Source organism: Hibiscus syriacus, unplaced genomic scaffold, assembly GCF_006381635.1.
Source record: "Hibiscus syriacus cultivar Baekdansim isolate YM2019G1 unplaced genomic scaffold, ASM638163v2 tig00112556_pilon, whole genome shotgun sequence".
Lineage (NCBI taxonomy): Eukaryota > Viridiplantae > Streptophyta > Magnoliopsida > Malvales > Malvaceae > Hibiscus > Hibiscus syriacus.
Window position 1 is genome coordinate 23,018 of NW_024063364.1, and position 15,089 is coordinate 38,106.

General features: G+C 32.1%; 2 pseudogenes; one reads left to right on the forward strand and one right to left on the reverse strand.

Annotated features, from left to right (window-relative positions):
• Positions 1-4,387: 4,387 nt before the first annotated feature.
• LOC120181875 lies at positions 4,388-5,843 on the forward strand (annotated as a pseudogene).
• A 5,991-nt stretch (positions 5,844-11,834) lies between these two features.
• Positions 11,835-14,237, reverse strand: LOC120181879 (annotated as a pseudogene).
• Between the last annotated feature and the right edge of the window lie 852 nt (positions 14,238-15,089).

The following is a 15,089-nucleotide window of genomic DNA, read 5'->3' on the forward strand; positions in this document are numbered from 1 at the left end:
GTAACTGTGTTTGAACACTGCCCATTTGTTTTTCCATGGAATCTTGGGGACTTATACGATCAAGGTGGTGGAGCTATGAAATCATCTATGGAGGTATTAATTGACGTGTACCGTGTACGCCTATATCTTACCCAATGTTAACCTATATGGACTTGTTTGATATTCATTTAAATAATACTTATATTACAATATTAAAGATTAAAAAATAGAGAATTTGTTTTTCTATTAATTTAATATAAAATATATACTATTCATAGTCAACTTTATCCATAAATCGGATGATATTAAGCGTTTACAAAGCTGATGTTATATCCTCTTTTATATTGTACCAAACATAATATTAATTAAATTAAATTAAATCGATAAAAAAATCACTCTTTAAATTGAAGACTGATTAAGGTGACAAGTCATATATTGCAGTGCACATGGAAAAATAAATTAAAAAAATAAATAGGTTTAAATTTTCAAAACTTGAATTAATCCAGTCGAATTTTGTAAAATGTGATTAAGTTAGATTAAGTTTAGGTTTAAAGTGAAAACTCTAATCCTACTCATAATAAGAATATAATTTTCTTCTATATATTTATGGATTTTTATTATAACAATTATATTTTCTTCGATTAGGTTATTATTTAAAAAAAATTATCAAAAAAATTCATTTTTATTTTAAAATTTATGTTGAATTTTGTAATGGATGAGCCCTCTTTAAACTTAAATCGGATTCGGGTGAAGGGACGAGGGATCCAATCTCTGGCGTCTGATCCTCCCCCTTGATGTGGAGTGATCAGATCTGCTAAGTGATGGACCAAGACAATGTACTCTTGCAATCTCATTTTCTAACATTTGATTTGGGCCTGAACCGACCCATTATGCACAATCACCCAAGTTTTCATATTATTTATGAATCTGGAGTCACGTTCAAACTATACAAATATATCAGACAACAAAACTTACAGATAAAGAACAACAATAATTCGAATGAGAAAATATGAATTCAGTTCAGACTGTTATTATTATAATATGTTTGATATTATAAATTTGTATGCACTTTTTATTATATAGAAATTAAAAAATTATCGATAATTTAAACAATGTATAGTAGAAGAGGATGCTGAATGATTTCGAGGATAAGGATATAACCATACCTATAGATTAATGATAAATATAAATAATAGTAAAAAAATGAATCCACGCTTAATTATTAAATTAAAATTTTAAAATTAAAATTTAATTTGTTTAAATTTAAACGAAAACAATGTGGAAACGGTTCACGTGCCTTCCGAAATGGACCGATCCCACTCCGGCCACCACAAATGACCATATTTTTAACCACAATAGACTCGTTAAACTTTTAAGATCTAATCAAATTTTAACAAAAATAAAAATATCAATAATACTAAACCCGAATTAATCCAACTAAAAACTTATAACAAATTTTGGTTAATTCAAAAATCAAGCGATTTTTTTTCAGTTCGAGTAATATTTATCAAAATAAAATTGATTCAATTAATGATAAAAAATTAGATTAATTGAATTTAAAAAAAAATTCAACTCAATCATCCACCAATCTAAACCGATTGAACATCTCTACTTTCAACCTGCCCAGTTGATTGGGATCGTCAGAATGACTTGTTTGTTATTTGTGAGCTGTGATATATATTAATGCTAAAGATGAGTTATACCAAATATATATTATGGATTGTTATTCTATCCACAGACAGTGAAAAAAATAGTCCATAAACATAGTTTTAATGTATTTATGTGTCTTATTTAGACTTTAGAGATTATAATTATATATTTTAAGGTTTAAAGTTTGTAATTTAAGGATTAAAATCATTTAAATATATTAAAAGACATTATAATTTACGGTAACTTATGTCCTAAAAATAAATAAATACTCATGATTAAATCCAAAACCGAAAAACAAGTGATCTTTTATAGGGATTATTATCGAAGATCCACCTTGTAACCTCAATACATCACTTTCATCAACCTAAAACATGTTGTTGATTTAACCCAAGTTTAATTTTGGCAAGATCGTGCGTTTGCTAACTATAGGTTAAAATTGAACTTTATTACATAATCTTTCATGTGATCTAGACTCCTTTGCACCTCCTCGTCCACTTGATTCATCATTGTTTGGTTGCTGATTCAATTCATACCATCTCGTTATATATGTATTCACGTGTGTTGGTAAAATTGTGAATTTAGGGAAATTTTATCATGCGACAACCTTAATATACGGTTAAGGAAAGATGTTATCGATTTTGTTATTATTTTTTAACAAAAACGGTAAAAAAATTACCGGAAACATTATTATTTCTACCTAAAACATTAAAATTTTTTAACATTTCCGGTAAAGTGCTCAATAATAACAAAATCGGTAGAAAAATAACAAAAATAGTAGCATTTTACCGGATATGTTAACAAAACTGGTAAAACGTCCAATAATAACAAAATCAGTAAACATAATAATGTTTCCGGTAATTTTTTACCGATTTTGTTAAAAAAATAATAACAAAACCGATAACATCTTTTCTTAACCGTATATTAAAACTGTCGCACGTGAGATTTTACCATCTTCTGGTACAAAGCACAATTATTTCTTAATCAAAACAATAATGTGGGTAACTACATGATCAGACAGAAATGGCTTAAGTATCAAATCATGTCGAGCAAATGATTGTAATAGAATTTGCTTTTCTGAAGTAGGGATCATATTATGTGATAATTTTAGCTTCTTGATTAATCGCCACGTGGCTGAAATTTTTTTGGTTAAAATTATTTTGTAAAAATGATTATCATATTATCTTTAGAACCCCACTAATTATATTTAACATTAGTAAAATAAGTTTTGAGTTCAAAAGTTGACACATCCGAAAATATTTGAATTTATATTCAAAATAATTATTTTTATACTTCATATTTAAAAAATATTTTACGATATACATATATATTTATATTTATGAAAATTAGTTTAACAAATAATTATAAGTGGAATGAAAAATGTTTATATATAAATTTACTATTTTGGAACTTTTAAATTTAAATAATTTAATAAATTTAAAATTGGCAACGGTCCATAAATTTATTTGGTAACAATCTAAATATTAAATTCATCTAGATTCTTACCTTGTATTATATGATTAAATTGTTTAAATATAAATTTAAAAAATTAATTATCAAAATAATATATATTAGATTATTTATTAAAATAAATTCTTATGCCTTGTAAAATAAAAATATATTTAATCAACTATACTTTTAAATTACACACTTGATTGAATATACTTTTAACACATTAAAATTTTACTTGGTTTTTAAAAAATGTACCATATAGAAAATAATATTGTTTTTCAATTCACACACTAAATATCTATATATTTCTTTTATTTTCAAAGGAAAAAATATATTATGTCAATTAATTAAATTATTTCACATTACGATATTCATGCAAAAATTTTGCCTAAATTCATTGTGTTGATATCCAAAATTTCTCCCATATCAAAGTATATACAACTTTTATTTCCAAAAGAAACTTAAATTATTAAGAACTATTATTCATTACCATATTTAAAAACCCAGAAAATTTTTCCACATGAAAGAAACATTTGGGCCCACCGAACTGACAGACCCTTCTCTTCCTTCCCATAATAATCAAACGGCCATAAATCCAATTCTCAAAGTAGATAAAAGGACCAAATTTAAAGGTTCAAGAATTATCGGGATTGAAAATAAATTAAAAAAAAGAGTGCCACGTAGACAAATGATAATCTGGCATTGGCTACAAAAGGTCAAATTATATTTTTAGTCCTTGTTCTATAAAAATTCAGTATATTTTTTAAATCAAGGGTAAGGCAAGGAGTTGAGATTATGGCCACCAAAAGGGGACAATTCCAAATCTACCTTTTTTTTAAGTAATCACCGGTATCTGATTTATTGACCGACTAATTCAGATCGGGTATTGCAGAGGCGAGGGCGACCCTCGCAATCCAGTTTGCTCCATTCGCAAACGCCAGGATTCAAACCCCTGACATTGCTTAAGGGATCTAGTGCCTCATCTCACTAGACCAAATATGATATACTAACTTTGATTTGTTGTATTTATATATAGTGAAGTTTGATTTTAGTTAAAGTACACGCTTATAATTTCAATTCAGATTCAGTTGTACTTTTTCTTGTCTATAATTTCAATAATTTATTTTAAGTAAACGTTCTCACATCACATTAACAATAGTATAAGGACTATATTTCAAATTGAGAATAGTATAAGGACTATATTTCAAATTTAGAATAGTATAAGGACTGATACCATAAATTGTCATACCTTTTTATTATATATTGACAAGCTTCTGTTCCTTCCTTCTCATCTTCCACAGTTTTTTTCCCCTTTACTCTCTTCCCTTCCTTCCCTTTCTCTTCAGCAAAAGCATCAAATCTCTCTGTTCATGTTCCATTTCTTTCGTTTCCAAATTGCAACAGTACGAAATACACTATAGAAACAGTGATTCGTTTCCTGTTTCATAAATCCCTGCTCTTTTTCCTCTTTATTTTGCAGCTTTTGAGCCCTTCTTCACGGACAAAAAACCCAACTCCTTGTTTTGTTCTTTGATAATAGCTTTGTTTATCTCTTTGTCCTAAAAGAGAAACCATGAAAACGTCGATGAGAGATAGCCCATCTTTCTCTTCAACTCTACTCGACAAAATCTACCGTTCAATCGACGATGGGGAAACCAAAAATGAAGACCTGAGATTTTACAGCGAGACAATACAGAGGAAACAAAGGATGTCGGGTTTTCAACGAGCTTGTTTGATCGAGAAATGGATGGAAAAGAAGGTTAGTGAAAAGGCAAATGCAGATAAGAAATATGTTTTCTCTGATTCTGAGTTTGTAAGAAAAACACATCATGATCATGATTGTGTTTTCTTTAGCTCTACTTCGATCTCTTCTGATTCGAGTTCCGGTGGGTTTTCCTTTTCATCATCTGACACCGAATCTATGTATTGTACGAAAACCAAAGCTCCATCATGTTTTGTTCGACCATGGCCGAAACCAGTTAAGACCAGATTGTCGGCGGCTCAAACCGACAAGCCAGTCAAAACCGAACAAAGGGCGGCCGAGAAAATCTATGGTGATTTGAAGAAGGCAAAACAACGACAACCACCCATTTCGCCAGGCGGTCGGCTCGCGAGTTTCGTTAATTCGTTGTTCACGACAGGTAATACAAAGAAATCCAAAAGTTCATCATCAACACCAGCATTATCTTCAACCGTGTCCGTAGTAAGCCATGATCAAAAGCAGGTCTCGTCGTGTTCTTCGGCTTCATCATTTTCGAGATCCTGTCTAAGCAAGAATACGCCATCGACGCGTGAAAAGCAGCGTGATGGGGCTAAAAGAACTGTTCGGTTCTGTCCCGTGAGTGTAATTGTGGACGAAGACAGCAGACCGTACGGACAAAGAGAAATATGGAAACCGCCGTCGGGAAAGTATGACCAAGAGATAAAGTTTCAGACAATGGAGAAAGCAAGGCGAGTTGAAGAAATGGCTAGAGAGTTTCTGAAAGAGTATAAACTAAATCAAGAGAAAAACGAATTTATTTCAGGGGATTCTCGCAGGAATTATGTACTGAACCATGAAGAGGAAGATAATGTGAGTAGATGTTCGAGTTCGGATCTGTTCGAGTTAGATCACCTTGTTCTTTAGGTAATCATAGGTACGAGGAAGAACTGCCAGTGTATGAAACTACCCATGTTGAAACAAATCGAGCCATTGCTAATGGCTGGATAGTTTAGTTCTTTTTCTTTTTGTTCACAATACACATGGAACCAAAATTTTCAGCTTTGACCTTTCCTTCATGTAATTTTCATTATTGTTTAATTTGTTCAATCGAAAAATTAAATTAATTAAAAGATTTGATCAATTTTTGTCATTAAGTTTTAGTAGTTTTGTTCTGATGTATTACTTTCATGCGGCACATTACATTTCTGTCATATGGTCAATATTGATCAATGGGTGAATTGGTGAAATTTTAAAGTATAAAGGCTTAATTGGGTGTATAAAAAGTTCAAGGACATAATTGATTTAAAAAAAAAAATTAAATACTTTTGACACCCTTAAATGTTTTTTTTACAAACAACCTTAAGAATTGAACTATAGTTAGATCAACATAATTGATGTATTACCAATGATTGACAAGTTTATCAATTTGGACCTATTAATAACATTATAAAATGAAAAGGATCGGTGAAGATATTAAACCTCAAACTCCAATGTAACAGAGGGACTAAAGGGGAATGAAGCCAATAATAATGGTGTAAATGTCCAAGTTTAAAGTGAAATGAAATGGTAATCCTAGGGCCTAGTTAGCATGTGGAAATGAAGCAAGGAAGGGGGGGGGGAATGAAAAGAGGGGGAAAGTAAGCATGGGATTTTGGTATTTTCTGAAAAGTAAACAAGTGGGGATGCGTTAATTCTTTGATCATGATCTCAACTGACAGTTTCCAATTGATTGAAGAAAGGGAAAGAGAAAAGCAAAGATTCGAGATCGTAATCACAAGCAAAATGGGAGATGAGGGTAACTGTGAGTGTGATGGTAAAGGCAAAGGCAGATATTCTCCCACGACCACGACCACGACCCGAGACGAGACAGTTGGCAGCGACGGCGCGCGAGAGTCCCCATTGTTCTCTATCACTCAACAAGAAAGTGAGAAAGCCAAACCTTAAATACTATTCCCAATAGTATTTCTAATACTATGTGGGATTTGAGCATTACCAACACTTGTTCCCAATACTATGTGGGATTGAGCCTTAAATAGTGATATTATTTTTGAATGTTTTGCTTAAAATTGTAATAATCGTGATTGATTGTAGATTGACTTTTAATTATGACATATTTAATCGTATAATACTAATGCAATTAGTTGCTAATTCAGTTGTTTTAAGGTGCATGATTGTTAATTATTTCCTGAATAATCACATTGTATTATAAACAAGTGTTGGTAATGCTCAATCCCACATAGTATTGGAAACACTATTGGGAATGGTATTTAAGGCTTAACTTTCTCATTTCCTTGTTGAGTGATAAAGAACAAGGGGGACTCTCACGCGCCGCCGCCGCCCGTCTCGGGTCGGGTCGGGTCGGGTCGTGGTAACGCGATTTTCAACTATCGCAACGCGAAATGCAACGCGAATTTGCTATAGTGGATATCGCAATGCGAATTAGAGATCGCATTGCGATTTTGTTGGTCATTTTTGCAAATCTAAAAAAAGTTGGTCAAAATCGTATATTATCTGGGATTTTTCGTCACTGAGGTTATTTTCTCAAAAAATAATTTTATTAAATTAAATTAATTTAAAATCCATCAAATACGATTTTACAACTTCTCATAGATTTGTAATTTTAAAGTTAGTCTTGTGATTTGAACGGTTGGACATTGCATTTTGCATAACCATTCCCCCGCCTTTCCTATTGCCGAGAGAAAAGGGCACTCTTTGGGGCTACCTATCCTTCCTATCCAAGACTCTTCTCTTTAGGTTCAAACAAATGTCAAATTATTGTTGTGGTCCTTTTACTACACTAAGGACTAATATATGGTCTTTATATTTTAACTTAGAATGATTTTGTCCTCCTGTTTTTTATAGTTATTAGTTAATCCAAATTGTTAACCATGTTATTACTCTAGTTAAAGCGATGATGTGATTTTTTAAAGAAAAATACACCCGAACATTCAAATACCATGCAAACTTTTTTATTAATTTGAGTAGCTGGTTATGGATTTTTATTAATAGCATCCTTAAGCATGTAAATTATTTATATAAAAAATTAATTTACACTTTAATGAGAATAGTTAACAATTTGGATTAACTAATGATGTTATGAAAATATGAGGACAATGCAATGTTAAATTAAAATAAAAGGACTAAAGCAAAATTTGAACATAATAGAAGGATAAAAACCAAACATGACCCCAAAAAAGGATTCAAAGCCCTACACTTGGACTAATATATCTTTAATAAACACTTTTACATTACATATAACATCTCGAAATTTAGATTAATAGAATCGAATATAGAATCAAATAGTTGATTCGGTTTAATTCTTAATTTTCTAGATAATTCAAAATCAATTTTTAAAAAAATTAAAGATGAAATTGAATCAACCGCTCACTTACATATTCGATTCTACTAACCCAGATTTTAGGACGTTACGCCACAATTGGTCTGATACAAAGCAATGGAAATTAAAAGAAAGCTTCATTGGTAGACCGAAACATTACTGTAAATAGTTAATGGAGACACCTTTATTTCTAACAACTAAGGACTACAATAATTATTACGGTTATTATGAACATGAAAACTCAAGTTTATTACAACATTTATGTTTGTTACTGTTGTTTGTCTGACCTAGACAAGGAAGAAGACGATGGTCCACGTAATTTAATACAACGGAGTAGGGTTGTTTTCGTGTTGAAACAAAGAGACAGGGTTTGTAGGGTTTTGTGACTCTTAGGATTCCTGTAAAGGGACCAACAACATTGTAAGTGTGCTCATAAATTAGTTTGGACTTTCTACAAACAAAACTGGTGGTTTTGTCCGAAAGATTGGAGAAATAATAGCTCTATAAAAGTTGCCTGATATGATTAGACTGCTTGCTCAATTATATCCCAAGGGACCATTCTTCTTGCAGAAATTGTGATACATGTGATTCTCTACTAGTATTCAATCGGTTGAACGATCAGTTTCTTTATTCCGATCTTTTTTAACGATTAATAATGTTATTTAATTTTATCATATTACGAGTTACACGAAGAAAAAATAAACAAAAGAAAGAAAAAAAGATAAATTCATTATAATATTAAAATTATAAGATATTTATGACTACAAGATTTTTTTTTAACTTCTCATCCTCGTTCAATGATCGTAATTCCGATTTTAACAACCATCACATGAAAACAAAAGAGAGGAAAACATGGATCTAAAGTATGGTAAAAAGTATCAATTTTGGTTATAGACAACCTCAAAAAAAACTTAGTAATAAAAACAACATAGATAATGATGTTTTAACCAAGTTCATGGTGTACATCTAAATAGAATAATTAAGTTTAACAGACCTAATTAGCAATTTATCCATAAGCATGCAAGTAGGGTTTGTAATGTTCAAAGAGAAGACATGGGGCCCCTAAATTCTCCATCTAAGTTGAGACAGGATCTGTGCAAGTCAAATTCCAACATGATCATATGATTACAAACTAATAAACCTGCACTAGTGGAATCCCTAACTTCTTTTCAAGAATTGTAGGCGGATAACTGTTTATTTTAATTATTTGTAGTTTCTTTTTTTTTTAAATGAGTAAACTACACTATAGTAATCTGTATTTGCATTTTGTTCACTGAACTTTTGAAACATATAATAATAGTCTGAGAGAGAGGCCGAAACAAAAATAAATTTAAAGTTTAGTGGCTTCAATACAAAATTTAAAAGTTTGATGACCAAAATGCAAGCATCTTAAAAGTTAAAAAGTACCAGCATAATTCACCCTAAAAGTACTCCATGGTATGGTGAAATTGCTTTTCTATCACCCTCCAAAAACTAATAATTCAATCTAGGCCCTTTTAACACAAAATTTATGACAGTTATCCATTGGTTCCTATGACATGATCACATTTTAACCCCCTAAAATTAATAATTCATTTCTCCTAACACAAATTTACCTCCCAGATATTTTTAATTTCATTTCAACCTCCTAACGAAAAAACTTTGGCCTCACTCTTGTGTCAATAATTTTGTTTCAATTGACAACGTTATTATTATAACATCTAGAAAATTACTAGTTCGAATTTGTTTAATTTAAAGGTCGGAGGACTATAATTAGCTTACCCTTATTCCCATATGTAATGGGATAAGGGGGAGGTAGGATAGTAGGCTGCCCCCAACGCCAGGTTAAGAGCAGCTTCCGTGGGAGACCTCCGAATTATGAAATGCCCTCCGTGAGACTCGATCTCACGACCTCAAGGTTAAGAACCTTACGCTATACCAATTGAGCTGGATGGTCATTTCCAAATGTATGCTTTAATTTATTGCATCTTTACTTAACATCAAGAAATCTCTTGTCTCTTGCTAATTCCAATAAAGAAAGCAAATAATCGTCATTTCCAAATGCAGGCCAGACAATGCTGCCATTCATAAAACAAATCCATTCTGCAAAACAGTACACAAAAACCCAAGCTTTGATCCAATAAATATTCGTTAAAAAGCGATATTTTGTATATTTAAAGTTGGAATTTCAATATTTTTTTGATATTATTGATTAATTTATCTACCATTCTTATGTTGAAAGTGGTCCTCCACTGTGTGCTGCTACTTTTGCTTTGGTACGTAGTAAATGACAAAGATTTCTGATTGTTGATCCCAATATGTGTGTTTACATAAGATCCCTACCTGCTTTACCGATCTCTTCTACGGTACAAAAGCAAAAGAATTGAAGATACCATGACTCAGGACTGAGTACCGAGTGCTTTCCGGGTTTGATCCACAAAAGACATCCAATCTTACCATGAAAAGGGGTTGGAAATACAAATAACATTAAATTTAGGGTAAATTTGCAGAGTGAAGCATGTATTAGAATTGTGGTCCAAAATTGGATCCACGACTCTCAAATACCAATGAGCTTTATTTTCAGGTGAGGCTGCCTCAGCATCAACATCTTCGGCTTTGCCATAAACGTCCAAATTTAAATATTTACAAAGCTAACTACGTTATCCAAAATGGCAAACTCCAAAGTTCAATATATATTTTTGAATATTTCTTTTAATAGCCAAAGTTCAATATTTAATATATAATTGTAAAGAACAACGTTCATTATAAAAACATCACATATTACAACGTTAAAGATTTAGAAGGCTTAAATATACAAAAGGCGACTTATGTTCATTTTTTTGATTTAGTGCCTAACGTTTATTTCGTTCTAATTTGGTGCCTAACGTTTTATTCTGTTACTCAAAATAGGTCAAGCTACGACAAACCGTTAGTTTTCTTCGTTAAGTGACACGTGTCACAATCTGATAATTTTAAATTTTTTATATAGAATTAAAAAAATAAAATTATATATTTTGAAAAAAAATACATAAAATTTGAAATAACCCCAAAACTTTGAAAACCTTCATTTCACCCCTAAACCCACGTCGACTGTCCGTCGATGAAGTTCCACCCGACCTCACCTCCCCCGACAACCAAAACCCCTATGAAATCGTGACCGATAAATGGTCTATCGACGGTAAATCAACGTTTTATACTCCGCGAATCCTAGGATGAAAATCACAATCCCAAGCGATTTCGACGGCCCATCAACAACAACTTCGACGACTTATAACTAGGATGGTGACAATGACTATGTCGGCCGCGGTGGTCATGGTCGGAAAGGGCGGCGGCGGCGGCTAGTTAATGTTAGGATTTGGGGATTTTAAGGATTTTGATGTCTTTTGTAATTTAAAAGAAATAAGGGTTTTTTATAAATATAATAATATTTTTAATATTTAATTTTTTTTCTTCAAAATTACGATATTGTGACACGTGTTACTTAACGGAGAAAACTAACGGTCTATCTCAACTCGACCCATTTTCAGTAACAGAATGAAACATTATTGGAACAAAATAAACTTCAGCCAATAAACTGGAAAAACGAACATAGGTTGAGCTCCTTTTGTATATTTAAGTCAATTTAAAATAATCAATTGGTCCAACAGGACAAAGCAATAAGCAACTAATTTAGAACATTATCATAGATATAATCCAAGCTTACATATACAATATGACTCAACTATATATTTGTAGGCTGGAACTTTTCTTCTGCAATAACCATTTTCCCCTAATCCGTATTAGATTACAACTATAGGTATTCATTGCCGCTCTTGGCCAAGCTCCAACAAATATTATACAAAACTGTAAGCAACAAGGAATACTTAAAGATCAGGTGCCGCATATGCTGTTGCGTCTGGCTTGTCTCGAGTGTCTTGGTTTGGATTCCCCTGTTCGGGAAGGAGATCGTACCTTATGCCCAATTCTTCCATAATTCTCTTTAATTCAATGATTAAATCAGTTCGACGCCTGTTCCTCTCCCTGAAGTCCTGGAAGTTCATTGTATGATTACAATGGAGAGCCATCTTTAACTTCTTGTCGTTCTCGATCTCCGTCACAGCCACAAGGTGGTTAGGATGCCATATGACAGAAGCTTCCAAGTGCCTGGTTGAATATGGCAGCACAAATGCATAGACCAATAAGTTCCATTAACCATGATCCTATATGATCTAAAGCAAGGATTGATCTACATTCAACTTACTTCCTTATTTTATCTTTCAGAATGGCTATTGCTTCTGCTGGTGTCCTGAAATCAATGCAGAACTCTATAACCTCACCCATATCAGGGCTTCTGTAATAGTTGCTGATAGGCTTCGAAAACAAAACCGAGTTTGGGTAGTACACCTTTTCGTTATTGAGCTTCAGGAAGGTGGTCGTAAAAATATTTATCTCCTCGACCACCAACTGTGAGTTACCAAGTGATGAAGCATAGTTAGTAATCCTTTTTTTTTTTTTTTTCCCAGAAATTCACAATGAAAGAAGCATGTCCTTTCAGTAATTTACCTGAACACCATCAACCACACAACGATCACCGACATCAAACGGATGCATCACGAATATGAATATGACGACTTGAAATATCGTCTTGGAGGTTTCTGCAAACAAAAATGCTGCAATTACAAGAAGCACTCTTGTGGTTGCAGTTCCCACCAAGAGAAGCCATATAATGAAAGTGACCACAATCAAGATCGCCTTCACAAGTTTATTCAATTGATCTACAACTATGTTGGTGTCACTCAAAGTGTTTGCTAGTCCCTTCCTCTCCCTGTAAACCTTTACCTGTATGAAATGACAGGAAACAAGCTTTTTTTTTAGCTTAAACCATATAAATAACTAGAGTTTCATATAGTGCTCTTACCACCCAGTTTGTCAAACTATTTCTGTCAATTTTTCCAGCATGTGATCCTTCAAACAATGGAAACACAAGCTCCACCTCCTCTTTAATCATGAACCTTAAAAGGTCATCCCCATCAAAGTAACTGATCATAAAGAGACTACAGTTAAAGGCAAAATTTAAACAAAAAAAAATGAAAGAAATGGCACCAAGCATCATGAGAAGCTGACCGGCTATGCCCACGAGTAATGTTATTGAAAATTTGATAAGCAACATAAATTGCCTCCTCCTCATTAGTGATCTCTTTATCGGCTAGTTCACCGCCTTCCTCGTAAGTATTTTCGTCAAAGGAGTAGGAGATTGTGGAAATCCCTGAATTGGTGATAGCATCAACCACACCTTCATATGCCAAGATGAAACTTTTTCTCGCTTCAACCTATGGACCTTTCCCATGTCAATTAACTTTTTGGTTTTATGTCCTTTACCCATTTTCGCATTGCGAACAGTCAAATGAGCCGTTGTTTCTTCAGCCAATTCCATCAACGGAGGTCCCGAAAGGGTCTGGATTATGTACTGATAGAAGACTGATTCTTGTATTCTGTCAAAGAATTTTTTCTTATGGAAATTGGAAGCCAACATCATAAACAACAAAGTCTTCAACAACCACAAGAATGCTCCAATTACAACACTTACAAGAACCCATGTTACATTATCGACGATTTTCGTGGTGGTCTTCGATCTCTTGACATCAAGAAAAAAAAGAACCCAAGTAACAAGAATTGAACTAAGCCATATGAACACTTGAACACTCTTCTTCAAACCATAAGCAAAATACAGCACTTTCTTCCCCAGTAGGAAGTTGATCTCAATCAAGAAAACAACAAGACGTACAAACCAACGAGTAATCAACATACCAGAGAATATAACAATAACAAGTACACACCATTTCCAAGTTTTCAACCCCCAAAAATGGATATTCTGCAGGTTATCTACGGTTAAGCAAGCTATCAAGCATCCCAAGAGTAACAAAAATATGAACCACTCAATCACAACTCCCTTAAGCTTCTTATTACGCCATTTACCTTTCTCAATTGAAACTTTATCTAGAGTTGGACCAAATTTGGTGGGTGAAACATGAGCATTTTGCTGAGGGTCCAATGCCTCTATTTCGATTGGAGCTGACCCTTTTAGCACTTCGGGATTTTCTTCACTGTGAACATTAATCACTACTTCTCCTCCTCCACCACTGCTTCTCTTCTCTGCCATGTTTTGGCTTCAATCAAAACCCTGATTAGAAAACAAGTAAAGTAAAACATGGATGATTAACACAGAAAATATAGGATCAGACTTATGTTTTAGGGCGTTTGGTTTATGTAATGTAACATTATCTTTGGAATAAGATTACTCTAACATTAACTGATATACTACTGTGTTTAGTTTATTTGACAGAAATGTAAGATTTCAGTATTCGGTTAAAAGAATAAGAGTTTACTGGAATGCATATTTTATCAAATTATCATTGTGCTATATTTTTAACAAGTTGAATTCTAAATATTTAAAAGAAAAATATTTATATAAAAATTCATAGAAAATATATTATTTTATTATTTTTAATTTATATATTGTTAATAAAATTTAAATTCATAATATATATATATATATATATATATATATATATATTTATAAAATTTAAAAGATAAATGGATAGAATAAAAGAGTAAATATATCATATATTATTTATCTAAATTATAATTATAATTAATATTAATTTTTATTTTATTTATCTAAAAATATATAAAAATTTTCATCAATATTTAACTAAATAAGAATATGAAAATTTTAATAGATGAACCATTTTACTCATACCAAAATGTACATGAATTACTTTATTATTATTTTTTTATAATTCTTTTTTTATTACCCAAAGAGCAGGAAAACTGCACAAAACAAAAAGAATTCTGATTATAAAGATCACCCTAACTTAAAAAATAATCGACGATCAAACAAAACTCAAACTATACCCCAATGATTACAAAGAGTAATATTAACACTATCTAATCTATTTATATTTCTACCACTTAAGTGCAACCCAACAATTTCCTTGATGGCATGGAACATTT